Source organism: Camponotus vicinus, unplaced genomic scaffold (assembly GCF_025532165.1).
Source record: "Camponotus vicinus isolate PSW18456_S1 unplaced genomic scaffold, iyCamVici1.0 SCAF_7, whole genome shotgun sequence".
In the NCBI taxonomy this organism is placed as follows: Eukaryota; Metazoa; Arthropoda; class Insecta; order Hymenoptera; family Formicidae; genus Camponotus; species Camponotus vicinus.
Window position 1 is genome coordinate 16,567,567 of NW_028141979.1, and position 13,657 is coordinate 16,581,223.

Genomic DNA, 13,657 nt, shown 5'->3' on the forward strand with positions numbered 1-13,657 from the left:
GCTCTCTTCAGAGCGACCAATACATTTTCACGGAACATTTCATTGTGAGCAGAATAAAAATAAATTTTTCCAAATGTAATTTTAATTACATTATTCTTGCGATTGACTTAAATCTTCGCATCGTGAATGCAATAATTTCGAAAACGTAATAACGTACAACACATGCTTTTTAAAATAATAATTATTTATTATAATTAGAAATAGTTATTATTTATAATAAATAATTAATTTTTTAAGTATGTCATTATACGTTTCATGTTTTCTACCGCATTCGCAATGCGAAGGTTTTAGCCGATCGTTCGTCTTATCTCGCGTCAATCACGCGCCACGCGCAAGTCGTTTGTTAGATGTCGCGTGTCGCGTTTCTGGCAACATAACTCTTGTGGTCGCGCAGTCTCCGCGGTCCGTCGCTTCGCGTCGAGTCATGTGCTGTTTGCATTCGCGTTTCTTTGAAAGTAATTTTTGGTATCGATAAATCAATAGTGAGTGAATAAACAGTAAACTCGTTATCGCGTAATCTGTATTGTGTCAATCGAGTGTGAGACTAATAATCGAAAAAATTTCGATGTGTCGCGCATCTCTAGCAATCATAACCGTGCAGCAGATAACAACAATACATAGCATGAAGATTCACTACGCTGCTACAAGGTGAGTGAGCAAGTGAGTAAGCAGGTGAGTGAGTGAGTGAGTGACCGAGAGAGTGTGAGTGAGAGACTGAATGAGAGAGTGTATGAGTGTTGCGTAAAAGAGAGAAAGAGAGTGAGAAAAAAAGTGCGTGCGTGTGTATGAATGTCTGTCCCTCCTACCCTCCCTCCCTCTCTCTCTCTCTCTCTCTCTCTCTCTCTCTCTCTCTCTCTCTCTCTCTCTTACGCACACACTCCGCCATACACACATCGCGTGTAGCAATCAGCTGATTGCAACGTCGGACGGCCGGCGATCCGGAACAACTTTTCATTATTAAAATAACGTTATTTTAAGGAACACGTATTTCTGACGTAATTCTAAGACATTTTCTTCTTTACCAAAATTTTATTTAAAGCATAATTTTATGTTATAAGATAAAATAGTTAGCGACTCATGCGGTGATAATCACCCGTCGGGCGGTCAGCTGCGCCCGCGCTCGCGGCACGCCGCGCCGCTCCTGCCTGCCTTCTGTACCCGACGCGTGATTTACTAACTATTTTTGCTCATAATTCAAAAACTACGCTTCAAATCAAATTTTGGTAAAGGAAAAATTGTCTTAGAATGGTGTCAGGAATACGTCATTTTAAAGACATAACGTTTTTCAGGATCGCCCTGTATATACATGCATATATATAATATATATGTGTAACGATGCATCCCGAAATGCATCGTTCCCGGCGAACACCGGCCGGAAGCTGCCGCTTGACGATCACCGGTCGGGCAGAGGCAGAGGCGCTGTGCGCCCATTTTTAAGAAATAGTAAACAGGAGGGTAGGAAAAGCGATGATCAATTATCGCGACACTGTCGTCGGGAGCCGATAGTTGAGAACCCGCTCTCGGCACCCCGAACTCCCCCGGGCGAACCCGAACCGCTCCGATATTTTACCGCCGCTCGGTGGGAGTAATTACCGAAGGGAGGGTCCCGTTAGCGCACGGTGCGATAGCGCACCAACCCGATAGCACACGAAAAATTGAACACAATTCCCGATAGTCCACGTCCCTTTAGCACACATCCTGTTAGCACACAAGTTTCCACATGGGTTTGCAACGGGGTGGGGCGGCGGGGGGGCGGGGGTGCAGTCTGTGCGTGTACTTTCTCATTGGTGTACTATCGGGATTATGCGCGATTTACTTTGTGTGCTATCGGGATGTGTGCTAAAGGGACGTAGGCTATCGGGAATTGTGTTCAATTTTTCGTGTGCTATCGGGTTGGTGCGCTATCGCACCATGCGCTAACGGATCCCGCTCATTACCGAACACGCCGGCGCGTGGATAATTAACCGGGTATAAAACGGGCTCTCGGCGGCATAGAAAGACAGATCCTTCCGATCCTTCTCAGCAAGCCGAGCTAATCAGAAGGCCAGCAAAGCGAATAGAGAAATCCTTGCGAAATCTAAGCCAGAAGGTAGTGAGAACGCTGCCTCAACCGATTGATATCGGTGCTTCGAACTGAGATCCAAATATCAGACGCCACGTCTATCTCGGGGTGGAACTTGAGCCGCCTCCGACGCTTGCTAGCATCGCGACGCCTTCCGAAACCCTACGTCCATCGGGGAAAGATAATTAGAAATTAAATAACCGCACCGCCGGGCTTTAAAGCGCCGATCAGCTGAGCCGTAAACACCACGGCAAAAAACGCTGCAAAAACGCGGCCGCCGAGTCACAAAAACGCGAGCGCCCGTGCCGAGAATCGTGCGAGCGCATCTCGCACGTATTATTATAATTTATATTCACCGTTAACGAATATTGTGCGAACGGTTATTTGTACAAGATCCGTGACACATCCACGGCCGAACTTGATAACGCGGACGCAGAAATAAAGAGCGAATACGCGAGTTATAAACGGCGATTATTTCGTGCCGGCTTTCCGTAATTTCTCGGCCCGCATAGATCGCCAGTATCGATCAGCCGACGCTCGCAAATAGATATATATATATATATATGTATATATACACGTACACACACACATACACTGTATCACACAAACACGCACACTCACAATTGTACATCATACATACGCAATAAACACCTTTGTTACACACACACATATACGTGATCGGATTATTTCATCTCCGCCACCTGGATCCGACGGCTATCCATACGATTAAGATTCCGCGGTATACGGAAAACCGCTCGTTACATTGGCGCCCGAACAGGGACTTGAACCCTGGACTCTCAGATCCCTGTTCGGGCGCCAATGTAACGAGCGGTTTTCCGTATACCGCGGAATCTTAATCGTATGGATAGCCGTCGGATCTAGGTGGCGGAGATGAAATAATCCGATCACGTATATGCGTGTGTGTGTGTAACAAAGGTGTTTATTGCGTATGTGTGATGTACAATTGTGAGTGTGCGTGTTTGTGTGATACAGTGTATGTGTACATGTGTATATATATATATATATATATATATATATCTATTTGCGCGCGTCGGCTGATCGATACTGGCGATCTATGCGGGCCGAGAAATTACGGAAAGCCGGCGCGAAATAATCGCCGTTTATAACTCGCGTATTCGCTCTTTATTTCTGCGTCCGCATTATCAAGTTCGGCCGTGGACGTGTCACGGATCTTGTACAAATAGCCGTTCGCACAATGTTCGTTAACGGTATGAATATAAATTATAATAATACGTGCGAGATGCGCTCGCACGATTCTCGGCACGGGCGCTCGCGTTTTTGTGACTCGGCGGCCGCGTTTTTGCAGCGTTTTTTGCCGTGGTGTTTACGGCTCAGCTGATCGGCGCTTTAAAACCCGGCGGTGCGGTTATTTAATTTCTAATTATCTTTCCCCGATGGATGTAAAGTTTCGGAAGACGTTGCGACGCTAGCAAGCGTCGGAGGCGGCTCAAGTTCCACCCCGAGATAGGCGCGGCGTCTGATATTTGGATCTCGGTTCGAAGGCGATCTCGAAGCACCGATATCAATCGGTTGAGGCAGCGTTCTCACTACCTTCTGGCTTAGATTTCGCAAGGATTTCTCTATTCGCTTTGCTGGCCTTCTGATTAACTCGGCTTGCGCGGAAGGATCTGTCTTTCTATGCCGCCGAGAGCCCGTTTTATACCCGGTTAATTACCCGCGCGCCGGCATGTTCGGTAATTACTCCCACCGAGCGGCGGTAAAATATCGGAGCGGTTCGGGTCCGCCCGGGGAAGTTCGGGGTGCCGAGCGCGGGTTCTCAACTGTCGGCTCCCAACGGCAGTGTCGCGATAATTGATCATCGCTTTTTCTACCCGGATGTTTCCTATTTCTTAAAAATGGGCGCACCGCGCCTCTGCCTTTGCCCGACCGGTGATCGTCGGGCGGCAGCTTCCGGCCGGTGTTCGCCGGGAACGATGCATTTCGGGGTGCATCGTTACATATGTATAAAATATATATACATACATATATTAAATATATTATATATTATATGTATGTAAATATATTATATATATAATTGTTGTATATGTAAATGTTTATATACTTGTAATATCAATTTATAAACATTTACATTACATTATATATTTATCTCATCGCGAATATGAATAGAATAATGAAGAAATTGTGTAAAAAGCTCTCAATTAATAAATAATAAAGATACGATATAAAATAGGCGTAGAGAGCTGGTAACTAAATTACAATAAAGAGAAAGAAATTAAACCATAAAAAAATTTTTTATTAATTAACAGCGTAGTTGAACGGTGCTAAATATGTAAATTTACCCCCATGCTACTAAAAGGATAATGTTAAGTACGTTAATGTTGACATTTTGATTTCAAGCGAATGAATTACATGAATTTCGGACGTTTCGGCTAGACTTTTCTAGCCTTCTTCAGCGCATTAAGAATATAAATTAGTTAAAACCGGATACAATAAATTCTAAGTATAAATCGGAACCATATATAATAATAAATGTCGCCGTTAAGTTTATCTACATTCTTCAAACCACAGTTAGACAATAGTATTCCGTATGCATTTCTGTCTCGAACATTCTTCAAAAGTACTCCTCGCTAATTATTGTGTTAGGAGGTGTAATGAAACTGGAAATACAAATTGATGTTGAACTAAAGAGTCCTGATTATAAATTAAGGACCGAATATTGACATTATATAGAATTTTTCACACAGTGCATAAAGGAAGGATGTATGCTGGTGTTTCTTGTTTAGACAAAAATGACATTAGCTTTATAATGACATATATAGAAATTATTTGATAAAGAGAAATGTAATAAGAGATTTGAAATATTTTTGTCAATAAGTAAAAATTCTTTTGAGTTTTGCTTACAACATTAGTGTAAAATAAATTTTCAACCTGAAGATACGTTGTAATGAGACGAACATCTTTGTTTAGTGTTCAAAAATTAGAATATAACTAAGTGGAGAAAACAGTAATCTCTTCCTATATACAGAAACTGTGCCTCTCGGTATTTTGGTAGGTCGTTTATTATGTTTTCATATATATCGGGCAAACACTCGGTGTCTGTTTGATAATTTAGGCTATTAAGCTGTCTCTTGATATGTATCATCTCGGAAATTAGTCTTTTGTATAATTGTTCTCTTTATCTAAAATTTTGACGTCATCCCAATCGAAATCGTGATTTTGATTGATTCTATGTTCAGTTATGACAGACTTATTATTTGTATTTTTATTAATATGTTTTCTATGTTCGTTAATTCTGGTATTCAATCTCCTCTTAGTTTTATTCAATCTCCTCTTAGTTTGTCCCACATAAGAGGCACTGCATTCATTACATTTTATTTTATAAACAACATTGGTGTTAGATAATTTCGGAATAGTGTCTTTATGTGATTTTATAAATCTATTCAATTTATTTAAGCTGACATATGCTAGTCTTGTGTCTGTGTCCTTTAATAAATGTTTGAAATTGTCAGTAATAATTGGCAAAAAAGGAATTGTGAAGTACGAAAATTTTTTGGTATTATTTGTGGTTTCATTATTTTTATTATTTCTTTGTGTGTAAATTAGTTGATGTAGACGTTTGTTAATAGTATCAAAAATCAGTTTTAGAGGATAACCATTTTCCAATAACACGTTAATAACAATAATGATGTTTTTTTGATGAAACAGGATGAGACAACATAATCGCCCTATCAGTAAGGCCCTTGATCGTACCCACTTTTGGCATAAAGGGTGTTGAGAGAAAAAATTCAAGTATCTCCCAGAGAATGAAGGTTTATGATACCAATCATATGAAATAGTGTTATTTACGGAGATTAATGTGCTATCTAAAAAGTAAAGTTTATTATTTGTTTCTATTTCTAATGAGAATTGTAATCTAGGATGTAATGAATTGAAGATGGAAACAGTGTTATCAATTTCGCTCTCAGGAGTTGCCATTATGATGTCGACTAGAAAAGTCTAGCCGAAACGTCCAAAATTCATATTAATTCATTCGCTTGAAATCAGAATGTCAACATTAACGTACTTAACATTATCCTTTTAGTATCATGGAAGTAAATTTACATATTTAGCACCGTTCAATTACGCTAAGTTAATTAATAAAAAATTTTTTTATGGTTATGGCTACGCCTATTTTATATCGTATCTTTATTATTTATTAATTGAGAGCTTTTTACAGAATTTCTCCATATTTTTATTGACACGTTAGGCTGAAAATATGCGTTATAATAATAACCGATTCTTTAATTATATAAGGTAACAATTTGGTCGTTATACTAAAAAAAAATTATTCAAATTATTCAAATTATGGATAAAATGTCGTAAGAATATCATTTCGAACAAACTAAAAATTAAGTTTCTACGTAATTGTCAAAACCATTCAGTATTCCCTGCATATATTTATAACATGTTTAACAAATTCACTTTAAATGGAAAAATTTCAGTTTTTAACACAATTTAAACATATTAAAAAAGAATTTTTAAACAAACTATTAAAAATAGAGATTGAAGATGCATACAGAGACAACGTCAGAAATTTTGAATCATTATATATGCTGACACAGAATTATGTACAACACTTCGATGTCTGTTAGTACTTCTTTTTTTAATAGACAAAATGGTCCTCTGTTTTCTTATTTTCACGACATATGCCGTGGCTTTGAGAGGAAGTTGAAGTTAATAGTGATCAAACAGAGAACAGAACATAAAGTAGAACCTATTCATTACATAGTATCACAAAATTCTCCATCCGACTTAGTTCCAAAAAAATAGCCTCAATACATTTTCAAATCGAACTGTCATAGATCAAACATTACTACTATTAAAACAGAAGTACATATTGAACCATCTCTTTTTTCTAATTATCAACACAACATCCTAAAAACCAATAATAGATGGTTTATCAATCTCTCCTCTACAGTAATACCTGACAACATTACCAGTTTTTTACAATTAGGAGAGAATTTTAGTCTACCTACTAATAACAAGACCAAATTAACCACGGAGTTTATTAAAAAATTTGAAAATAATTTAAATAAACTACCACCAGAAAAACGTGTCTGTATTAGAAATAGATCTAAGAATATCATCAATTCAATATCAAATTATCATTATCCTAGGAACACCATCAATTATACCTTGACGCAACTTAATATCCAGACTAACCAATTTATTAAAGACAATATAAACCTTATACTAACCAGAGCTAATAAGAGTAACATTACTGTCGCTGTTGACAAGAATGTATATAAAAATAAAGTGGAAGAACTACTCTTGGACGAAAAAACCTATACTTTGGTTAAAAAAGATCCTACGAAAAAATTAATTGGCAGTTTACATCACCTTCTAATAAGATGGAAAAACAGCAATTATATAACGACGGCCATCTATCGTTCTTTGTCCTTTAACGAGGGTACCTTACCGAGAGCTTATGGTTTACCAAAGGTCCATAAAAATAACATCCCATATAGACATATTGTTTCCTCTATAAATAGTCCTTTATATAATTTATCCTCATACTTACTAAAAATTATGACTAAGAGTTTTCCCACACCACCTAGTTACATCAAAAATAGTTTTGAACTTGTTGAAAAATTACATAATATTTATATAGAAAACAATATCAAACTCATTTCATTAGACGTTGTCTCCCTCTTTACAAACATACCGATAGATCTCGCAATGAAGAGTATAAAAAACAGATGGTCACAGGTACAAGCATACACTAATCTTCCAAAAACTGAATTTATAATTGCAGTTAAATTCGTACTTGACTCCACATACTTTATTTTTAACAATAATACTGTTACGTCCGGTGGACTCCACGATTCTTTTCTTTCCTCGAAACGATTTCGTGGAAGAAAGAAATCAAGGATCGACTTGCATTTGGAATGCAAAGCGATTCTTCTTAGGAATAAAGATAGCACTTAGAAGAACGCAACCTAACCCGCGGGTATCCCCATTAAACTTTAACAAATCTAATACTGAGAATGGCCAGTCGAGATAGCGTTAACGAAACTCTAAATAAATTTGCGAGTTATATGATGAAAAGTTGTTATGAGAAATTCTAACTGTCCCGTATCTATTGGTACGGCTTTATGTTCCAAGCCTCTCTATCTAAAGACTTTTCAAAATAAAGATCTGGTCCTCGGGAGAGTGACAAATAATAAACGTAAGACAAACCTTTCGAAATTGATAGTGCACGTGCGCTCGTTCGACAGGCCACCCTCAAGCGTTCTCCGAATCGCCAAATCATCAAGCGATAAGATAATCAGCTCACTCCCACTCTCTACTGGATGGAGCTAAGTCTCGAGCCAAAGGGCTTAACCAATTAAAATCTTAAGAGACCCCTCTCCTCTTAAAAATCAAGCTCCTTGACCTTAGGAAGGGAATAATAGAAATTATTTTATTCGCCTAAAAAGATTCCCCACCATCCAGAAGGGAGGAGGAGTAAAAACCTTAAAACTCGCGAGCCGAAGACGCGGACACACAGTTCATTCTTTAAAAAAAAAATATCACGCCAGCTCTTCCGTGCAGTTCAGTCTTTACTCACAGTCTTACTAGAAAGATTCTCTCGCCGGTTATACTTTTCTCCAATTCACATACAATAAAAAGAAAGAATATATATATATATTCTAAAAGTGCGACCTATCGGTGAACAAACTCTTCACGTGCGAGTAAAGTGAAGTGAGTGAGGTACACGGCGGATCAACCGAGCCCTTCCTCATCACCAGCCAGCAATTAGACACCTGCGCCTCCAGGTCCGGCCGGGCTAAATTTTGTTTACGTATTGCAACGCTCTCAATAAGTAGTAAGTTTAAATTTTCTCTCAGTCCTTATTTCTCTTTCCCATTCGACTGGCGATATCAAAAACGATCTTTAAGTAATTAAAGAGTTTGAGCTATAGATCCTTAAAGTAATAAAATTTTAATCAATAATATTCTCGATCAGTTAGAATTCCATAATAACCATCAATAGTAATTTATCGTTAACAATTCAATTCCCCTTTCCATATAACTCTTATCTATTCGTTGCGGATTTCAGAATTGGAATTCACGAATATTCCTCCTATCTATTCGTTGCGGATTTCAGAATTGGAATTCACGAATATTCCTCCTATCTATTCGTTGCGGATTTCAGAATTGGAATTCACGAATATTCCTCTTATCTATTCGTTGCGGATTTCAGAATTGGAATTCACGAATATTCCTCTTATCTATTCGTTGCGGATTTCAGAATTGGAATTCACGAATATTTTCCTACTCTCCAAAGATTCTTTACAACAGACTATCCCATTAGTTTCCCTTAATCTTCTTCCCAATATATAAAAGAAATTTATATATATATATATATATATATATACATATACAATTATTTCTTCAAATTGTGACCGGATATATTTCAAATGAAAGGATTAAACGATAAATAAACCTTAAGGATCGTTTCTTGATAGAGACCTAAAATACCTGATCGATCATCTATCTTCATCAATAATTACCGTATCTAAATCGCGTATCTTAAATTTTATTAGTGTCGCCTCATAATTCGCGATCAAACAATAGGCGTTGGCGGAATCGCCGGAACAAACGGTTAAGAGAAGGGCTGGCTCAAGCTATATCAGAGTCCATTATCGGCGGTCCAGTAAATCATTCAATTAGTAGAGGCACTAATAAACTCGACACTAACACACATCCTCCTAACCCCTCTTCCTCACTCCTTATCCCGAATTATTCTCCAATCTCGTCCCCAGGGCATTCCACCTCCCCCGGTACACCTGTTCCGGGCCCCGCGCCGTCGTCTGCTTCATCCCTCAGATCTCATACCCCGCCCCCACCTGAACTTTCTCCTTCCCCAGCTACTCCCTCTACCCTTGTTTTCGAACCCTCTCCTTCACCTTCTCCCGCACCCTCCTTAAAATCTCCCCCTCCTTCCCCCATACCTGTTATCACTCTTGATTCAGGCCCTCCTTCCCCTTCCACCTCCTCGGAGATTTCTGAATTCGGCGAGGCTCTGGGAGATTTCGCGAGAGATCTTCCCGACCTTGAAGAAGATTCCCCCAACTTTGACTTCCCTCCCGATTCCCCGTTGGAACATCCTGACAACTCCCTGAAACTCCTGAACCTCCCCCTTCTCACCCTTTAAGCTATTTCCTATCTCAGTTTCCCCTCCTCGACTTCCCCATTCCCGAAGGATCTTTCAGCGTGGGTCCCGGTCCTGTGGACCACGAGGAGTTCCTTCACTACCTAACTACTGCCCCTTCCAATGCAATAATTGCTTGGTATCTTCCTGGCTCCCACCTTCCATTAGGAGTTCCTATCCAAGCCCTGTGGAGGAAATTCCCTCCGTCCACCATCCAGTTTGACAACCTTTGACCCCTTGTCCCCTCCCCTTTTACTTTATAATACACATGTTTAGATAGGAAATTTTAAATTAAAAAGAAACAGATTGTAATAATTTCCAGCCAGGATTAATTACTTAAAGCAGATTTCCCACTTTTTTTTATCCTGGCTGACGTCCTCCGAACTCATGTAACACCCGTGGAAATTCCCTCACTTATACAACACACAAAAAATTTTTCAATTATATTTGTATTTTTTATAAAAAAGTTTTATATAAATAATTAATTAATGAATAAATTCTAGTTTATGACAAAATCTTCATTTATTTTCTACTCGTTCTCATTCCTTGAAGTCCGAAATCGCACAGGGTCCCGTCCCGGGTAAAAGAGATTCTCTTACCGAAAAGGGACCGACGAGCGTAACGGCCTAGGACACTCACAGAGTTAAAGGGACCATTCTGGTCACTGACCTGTGCCAGGCCCCTGACAGTGCGCTCGACCCGATCTGTACACACGCCCGAAAAGTGTGTCACCGGGTAGGTTGCGTCCTTCCAGATGGCCCGACCTTTCAAGGGTCTGGACGTAACAATACATATAGACAATCCTTTGGTACTCCTATGGGCTCTCCCTTATCCCCTATTATAGCGGACACAGTCCTACAAGATCTCGAAAAAAAGGCTCTTCTTTCGCTAAAATATGTCCCACCCCTTTATTATAGATACGTGGACGACATCATAATGGCAACTCCTGAGAGCGAAATTGATAACACTGTTTCCATCTTCAATTTATTACATACTAGATTACAATTCTCATTAGAAATAGAAACAAATAATAAACTTAACTTTTTAGATATCACATTAATCTCCGTAAATAACACTATTTCATATGATTGGTATCATAAACCTTCAATCTCTGGGAGATATTTGAATTTTTTCTCTCAACACCCTTTATGCCAAAAGTGGGTATAATCAAGGGCCTTACTGATAGGACGATTATGTTGTCTCACCCTATGTTTCATCAAAAAACATCATTTTTGTTATTAACGTGTTATTGGAAAATGGTTATCCTCTAAAATTGATTTTTGATACTATTAACAAACGTCTACATCAACTAATTTACACACAAAGAAATAATAAAAATAATGAAACCACAAATAATAACAAAAAATTTTCGTACTTCACAATTCCTTTTTTGCCAATTATTACTGACAATTTCAAACATTTATTAAAGGACACAGACACAAGACGAGCATAAGTCAGCTTAAATAAATTGAATAGATTTATAAAATCTATAAAGACACCATTCCGAAATTATCTAACACCAATGTTGTTTATAAAATAAAATGTAATGAATGCAGTGCCTCTTATGTGGGACAAACTAAGAGGAGATTGAATAAAACTAAGAGGAGATTGAATACCAGAATTAACGAACATAGAAAACATATTAATAAAAATACAAATAATAAGTCTGTCATAACTGAACATAGAATCAATCAAAATCACGATTTCGATTGGGATGACGTCAAAATTTTAGATACAGAGAACAATTATACAAAAGACTAATTTCCAAGATAACACATATCAAGAGACAGCTTAATAGCCTAAATTATCAAACAGACACCGAGTGTTTGCCCGATATATATGAAAACATAATAAACGACCTACCAAAATACCGAGAGGCGCAGTTTCTGTATATAGGAAGAGATTACTGTTTTCTCCACTTAGTTATATTCTAATTTTTGAACACTAAACAAAAATGTTCGTCTCATTACAACGTATCTTCAGGTTGAAAATTTATTTTACACTAATGTTGTAAGCAAAACTCAAAAGAATTTTTACTTATTGACAAAAATATTTCAAATCTCTTATTACATTTCTTTATCAAATAATTTCTATATATGTCATTATAAAGCTAATGTCATTTTTGTCTAAACAAGAAACACTTCAGTATACATCCTTCCTTTATGCACTGTGTGAAAAATTCTACATAATGTCAATATTCGGTCCTTAATTTATAATCAGGACTCTTTAGTTCAACATCAATTTGTATTTCCAGTTTCATTACACCTCCTAACACAATAATTAGCGAGGAGTACTTTTGAAGAATGTTCGAGACAGAAATGCATACGGAATACTATTGTCTAACTGTGGTTTGAAGAATGTAGATAAACTTAACGGCGACATTTATTATTATATATGGTTCCGATTTATACTTAGAATTTATTGTATCCGGTTTTAACTAATTTATATTCTTAATGCGCTGAAGAAGGCTAGAAAAGTCTAGCCGAAACGTCTGAAATTCATGTAATTCATTCGCTTGAAATCAGAATGTCAACATTAACGTACTTAACATTATCCTTTTAGTAGCATGGGGGTAAATTTACATATTTAGCGTTCAACTACGCTGTTAGTTAATAAAAAATTTTTTTATGGTTTAATTTTTTTCTCTTTATTGTAATTTAGTTACCAGCTCTCTACGCTTATTTTATATCGTATCTTTATTAGAATAATGAATTTATTCATTTTTTCAATTTACAATTTCTGAATATAGAGTAGGCCCATCCATCGCCCATTCTTGTGAGATGCAATATACCTTTTTCGTCTCTCCAATTTTAATTAACGAAGAGATTGAGATTTTTTAGATCGCCTGTGGGATAAGTATTTTTTAATTATCACAGCGCTCATATAAACCGCATCAAGTATAAAATATTTTTAAAAACCAGCACACGAATAGATCGCCTCTGAGACAAATATTTTTTAATTACCACAGCGCTTATGCAAACCGCATCTGGTATAAAATATTTTTAAAAACCAGCACACGAATAGATCGCCTCTGGGATAAATATTTTTTAATTACCACAGTGTTCATGCAAACTGCATCTGGTATAAAATATTTTTAAAAACCAGCACACGAATAGATCGCCTCTGAGATAAATATTTTTTAATTACCACAGCGTTCATGCAAACTGCATTTGGTATAAAATATTTTTAAAAACCAGCACACGAATAGATCGCCTCTGGGATAAATATTTTTTAATTACCACAGCGCTTATGCAAACCGCATCTGGTATAAAATATTTTTAAAAACCAGCACACGAATACATCGCCTCTGAGACAAATACTTTTGAAAGCAGCTAGCTCACGAATAAATCGTCTCTGGCACTAACTACTATAAATATATATACTGGGTGTTAAAAAAGTCTGAACACGGTCGAATATCTCGATAAGGAAGAGTTTTAC

General features: G+C 37.6%; 1 long non-coding RNA gene across 1 annotated transcript in view; it reads left to right on the forward strand.

Moving 5' to 3' along the window:
* The first annotated feature begins 419 nt into the window (after positions 1 to 419).
* Positions 420 to 13,657, forward strand: part of LOC145974798 (uncharacterized) — a 28,170-nt gene continuing 14,932 nt past the window's right edge. The window contains exon 1 of the long non-coding RNA XR_014439800.1: positions 420 to 648. This is a non-coding gene — a long non-coding RNA (uncharacterized LOC145974798). The remainder of the gene's footprint in view (positions 649 to 13,657) is intronic.